Genomic DNA, 6,000 nt, shown 5'->3' with positions numbered 1-6,000 from the left:
TATGACAGGGTTGACAGGGTGTGGGCAGGGTGTGACGGGTGTGACAGGGTATGGCAGGGTGACAGGGTGACAAGGGTATGACGGGTGGGACAGGGTGTGTGACAGGGTTGACAGGGGTGAGGGTGACGGGTTCTACAGGGTACGAACAGGGGATGACAGGGTGTGACATGGTGTGACAGGATGTGACAGGTTGGGACAGGGGGTGAAGGGTAGACAGGGTTGGAAAGGTATGAAGGTGGAATTTGTGACAGGGTGTTTACAGGGTATGGACCGGGTATGACATGGTGCTGACAGGGTATGACAGGGTGTAACATGGTGTGACAGGGTGTGACAGGGTATGACAGGGTTGACAGGGTATGACAGGGTATGGGCAGGTGTGACATGGTTGAACAGGTGTGACAGGGTTGGACAGGGTTGATTTGACAGGGTGTGAAAGGGTGTGACAGGGTATACGGTGTTGTGCAGGGTAAGACAGGGGGTAAGACAGGTTGTTGACAGGTGTATGACAGGTGTGACAGGGTAGGACAGGGTTGCAAGGTAGACAGGGGGTTTACAGGGTATGACAGGGTATAACCAGGGGTGCCCGGTGTGTGACCCGGGTGTGACAGGAGGTTTGACAGGGGTACTGGGGGTCAGGGTTGACAGGGTACGACAGGGATGGGCGGGTATGACAGGGGTGTAAGGGTGTGACAGGGTGTGACGGGTTGACAGGGTTGGCAGGGTTATGGAACGGGTTGACAGGGTGTGACAGGGTGGGGACATGGTGACAGGGTTGACAGGGTGTGACAGGGTAGACAGGGTTGATGGGGACAGGGTGTGAAGGGTGTGACAGGTGGAAGGGTTGGTTGTGACAGGGGGGGTGGACAGGGTGTGGTGCAGGGTATGACAGGTTGTGACAGGGTATGACAGGGTGTGACAGGGTATGACAGGGTGTGACAGGGTATGACAGGGGATGACAGGGTTGACAGGGTCTAAAGACGTGGTTTTGGGCGGGTGACATGGTGTGACAAGGGTTGACAGGGTTGACAGGTATGACAGGGTTGACAGGGTGGACAAGGGGTTTACAGGGTGTTACAATGGTGTGACAGGGTGTGGCAGGGTGTGACAGGGTGTGACAGGGTATGACAGGGTACGACAGGGTTTTTGACATGGGTGTGACAGGTTGGGCGGTTGTGACATGGTATGACAGGGTATGACATGGTGTGACAGGGTATATGAACATGGTGGACTGGGTTGACAGGGTAAAGACATGTGTGACAAGGGTATTACATGGTTTTGACAGGGTATGACAGGGTGTGCAGGGGAAGACAAGTTTTGACAGGGTATTTGGGGTTTTAAACAGGTGTTGACAGGGTATGACAGGGTATGACAGGGTACGACAGGGTGTGACAGGGTATGACAGGGTGTGACAGGGTGTGACAGGGGTGTGACAGGGTGTGACAGGGTGTGACAGGGAGTAACAGGGTGTGACAGGGTACGACAGGGTATGACAGGGTATGACAGGGTGTGACAGGGTGTGACAGGGTGTGACAGGGTGTGACAGGGTGTGACAGGGTGTGACAGGGTATGACAGGGTATGACAGGGTGTGACAGGGTTGACAGGTAGACAGGGGGCTGGTTGACAGGGGGTGGACAGGTGTGACAGGTGTTGTGACAGGTATGGAAAAGGTATGACAGGGTGTGACAGGTTGTGACAGGGTGTGACAGGGTATGACAGGGTACTTGGGGAAGGTATGACAGGGTTGACAGGGGGGTTTGACAGGGGTGTTTATGACAGGGGTGTGACAGGGTAGACAGGTGTGACAGGGGTATGACAGGGGGGGTTTACAGGGGTGTGATGTTGTTTACAGGGTTGTGACCATGGTGTGGGGACAGGGTTGAGGTTGACAGGTGGGACATGGTGTTTACAGGGGGTTTTACAGGGTGTGACAAGGGTTTTGACAGGGTATGACGGGTATGGACGGTTGCAGGGTGTACGGTGTGAAAAGGGGGTGGGGACAGGTAATCGTTGACAGGTGAAGGGTATGACAGGGTTGACCGGGTGTGACAGGGTGGACAGGGTTTGACAGGGGTGTTGGAATGGGTGTGACAGGGTTATGCAAGGGTTGTGAAGGTGTGGAAGGGTATACGGTGTTTTGCAGGGTATGACATGGGGGTGAGGTGGACAGGGTGTGAAAAGGTGGGACAGGGTATAAAGGGTGTGGGCAGGGTGACGGGGTGTGAAAGGTGTGACAGGGTGTGACAGGGTATTACAGGGGGGGTGTGACTGGGTTACAGGGTTTGACAGGTTCAGGGACAGGGTTGACAGGGTTAACAGGGTGTGACAGGTGACTGGTAGGGGACAGGGTATGACAAGGGTAGGGACGGGATTTAAAGGGTAAGAAAGGGGGTTGACAGGGTTTTTGACAGGGGGTGTGGGCAGGGTATGACAAGGGTAAAGACAGGGTTTGACAGGGTGACGGGTGTGAAAGGGTGTGACAGGGGTATGACAGGTTTTGAAGGTATGACGGGTATGACAGGGGTGTTGACAGGTGTGACGGGTGAACAGGGTGTGAAAAGGGTATGACATGGTATGACAGGGGGGGTTGACAGGCGGGTGACAATGGTATGACAGGTATGACAGGGTGTGACCAAGGGTGGGTGACAGGGGTGAAGGATGGTTGAGGGTGGGAAGTGTCCCGGGTTAATAAAGGGTGTGACAGTTGACCGGTGCAGGGTTTGTGGACAGGGTTACGAGGGTGACTGTTTTGACAGGTGTAAAAGTGACGTGCCCCGTTACATGGGGTACGGGTTACATTTTTAAGGTTTACATTTTTACTACCATTTTAATGTTTCCAGGGTTAGACAATAAAACAGGGAATACAGGGATACATTGAAGGTAGACATGTAACTTTGGATGACAGGGTGGACAGTATGCGGAATGCCCCTTGCATTTGAAATTCAGGGGTATTAATGGTGTGACCAGGGTACGTGTGTTAAAAGGTACATGTGGTTGACAGGTGTAAAAAGGTTTTGAAAGGGGAAATGTATACGGGTAAGAAGGTTTGTGGGTATGAAGGTTGCAGGGATGACTGTAATGAAAGGTGTTTTACAGGTTGAAGGGTGGGGACACAGGTGGTTTGGGAATGGGATGGGCAGGATTTAACGTTTAACATTAAATGGGGCACCTAGAAGTAATTTAGGATTTAAGGGTTGGGATAAAGGTGTGAACATTCTAGTATAATAAATTGAATTAAGGACATGCATTTCATATACTATTTACAAGGTTATGGAATATACGGGATAATTTATTTTCGGGGAACATTTGGTGACAGGTAATACCGTTATTTAATCGATTTTTGACAATTAGGTATTTCTAAATTGAACCCTTTACTTGGTTTCTAAATAGAAATTCCCTTAAATCGCCTTCAGTATGAAGCATTATTTTTTGGCCTGAAAAAGTGTCAATGCTTCCCCCTTTGCTTAGAATATTCCCCCTACGTTGTTTCTTTATAAAAAAAAACCCCCCCCGCTGAAAAAAAAAAAAAAAAAAAAAAAAAAAAAAAAAAAAAAATTTTTTTTTTTTTTTTTTTTTTTTTTTTTTTTTTTTAAAATTTTCGAGTTTTGGGGGTTTCAGGTTTTTTCTTTTTCAAAATTACCGAAAAAATCAAAAAAAATTCAGGTTCTCGGGCCGAACCAAAAAGGTTTTCGGGTTTTTTTCGGGGGGCATTAACTTGTCAAGACCCTTTTTATAAGTATGACTAGGGATGAAATACAATGCATGAGACGGACATCATATCATTGGCACTACTCCACTATTTATCTTATAGAATAATTACGTCTTATACATTGTATAATTAATATAATTAACAAATAATTACACACTTTAAAAACATTGAAATCCACAAAAGAATATTTTACAATAATTAATGTTAATATAAATAAATATATACCCATTTACGTAATGGTTTAACTAGAAATAGAAATAAATCCCATTGGAAATCTCGCCTACATGTAGTGTACGCATCTAATTGCGAAACTGAAACTGAAAGTACGGTCACATGCGCCCCCTATCGTCAATATTAGAAAATATCCCGCGGGAAAGACTGTCATAAATTTGTGTGTGATCGAAAGAGCCGAAGCGAGTCGAGACGTACCTGGCTAAACCGGCCTACTGGATGGAAATTAGCCTAGGACATCTAACTATATAGACTTTTAGGGAACGTGTAAGTATATCTTATAAGGAATTATTAGAAGGGAGAGTGCAGTAGAACTGTACTCAGTATATGAAAGTATAACGTTATATGAAAATTCCTGAAGACAATATTGTTTACAAAATGGTCTATGGAAAAATGACTTGGGCTATGGGATTTCAATTTTCTGTAGACATATTCACTGAGGGCCCTAGACCGTTCAATTACGTTAAAAAAACGTTCTGTTATATACAATCGTTGATTTATGACAATCTAGTGTTGATTCTTCAAATCAGTGTTCACCCCTCCCGGTACACTAGCTGTTCATTTAATATTCTAGCGATCATTCTTCAAGTGTCACCGTTCAGTAATCAGAAAGTATCTATTTTTCACGGACAGCGTTCTCGCGTGAAGGAACCGTGTATGCCTCGCGGATGCTGTTCTGTTTGCAGGTCTACCGCTGAATTTTGAATTCGAGTGTTCAGTCTTACGAAATCATTCAGTTCTCGCGAACCACCGTTCAGTTTTCGGCATACTGTTCAGTTTTGGCAACACCATAAAGTTTTCATGACCCACCATTCAGTTTTTCCGTCACTGAGCAGTTTAAAGTTTTGTTAGCCTCGGGCTAATCTATCGACCAGCAACGCCAGCACAGCCAGCCATACGCGCTGCCTCCTACTTTACCTGGACAGCAGTCATGCGTGACGACCTATCTCAGATCAGCGCCGAGGGAAAAGGGGTCATCTCGGCACGCCCGCTTTTCAGTGACGCTGCCATACCACAGGAAAAAATTATAACTGGGCTATGATTCTACAACTTCTGAAAATTACTCAAAATCATTGTTGTATACTCTTCACTATCTAATCGTATGACTTTACCTATACCGTCATATTTCATGTACATCGATATACAATTATATATATACACATTATTTTGATTGCACATTGGCAATGCATGTGTCGTTTTCAAGATAGTACAAACTTTGCAATTATTCATATTGGTCTTCAAATGATAATGTTAAATGCAAACAATGAACCCGTGCTAGAAATAGAATGCATGAAATTGAATTATATGCGTAACAATCGTCCGTCTTACAGCATTCGCGCATGAAATGACTGATACCAGGCCTAATGAAATAACAATCAAACAGATAATCACAATCAAACAGATCACTGTGTATCGCCATACTACATAAGACATATCGTTCTATTCATTATTGTTTCTTCTCTTTTACAACAATCAGATAACTAATCAAACCGGTCGCATATGTTCAAAATACCTGGTGTGTAGCGAGCCGTGAACGGCTTCACCCTTGCCACACGGTGACAAATAAACAGATTATGGGATTAACTACCTGGACTAGGAGGTTGTTAAAAGTAATCTTTTGTTTACTAATTAGGGCATTGACAGGTCAGAATGGTGCCCATTGATCACTTTCTAGCAGCTGCCGATGTCACCGCTTTTGAGAGATTGTATTTTATTTTTTATTCACTTTAAGCCTTGCGGCCCACAGTATTACAGCAAAAACAGAATAATGTCATGTGCATGTACAATAAGGATATCAAAAACATATACAAAATGTTAAGTTTAATAGGAAAAAATAATCTACATTGTACAAGACAAGAATGAATTTGAATTTGAATTTTTTTTTTAAGCAAGTAATAGTTCGAACTCTGGCTGTTTATTACTGACACCATTTCGGATAGTTCGAACTTGTCATATGAAGAACCAGAGATTTGTATATCAGGTATATACGTCTCTGGAAGAACGTTAAGTAAGTTTTTTTTTCCAGTAAACTCCATTGAAAGCTCGCGACGACTCGACCACG

At 45.0% G+C, this 6,000-nt stretch overlaps 1 protein-coding gene across 1 annotated transcript in view; it reads left to right on the top strand.

Moving 5' to 3' along the window:
• The first annotated feature begins 4,095 nt into the window (after positions 1-4,095).
• The window catches only part of LOC117343113, a 32,067-nt gene continuing 30,162 nt past the window's right edge, over positions 4,096-6,000 (top strand). The window contains exon 1 of the mRNA XM_033905427.1: positions 4,096-4,205. The gene's annotated coding sequence lies outside the window, so the exon portion shown is untranslated. The remainder of the gene's footprint in view (positions 4,206-6,000) is intronic.

This window comes from Pecten maximus, chromosome 15, assembly GCF_902652985.1.
Source record: "Pecten maximus chromosome 15, xPecMax1.1, whole genome shotgun sequence".
Classification (NCBI taxonomy): Eukaryota; Metazoa; Mollusca; class Bivalvia; order Pectinida; family Pectinidae; genus Pecten; species Pecten maximus.
Note: the sequence above shows the minus strand (reverse complement) of the source record. Positions and strands in the feature narration are given on the sequence as shown.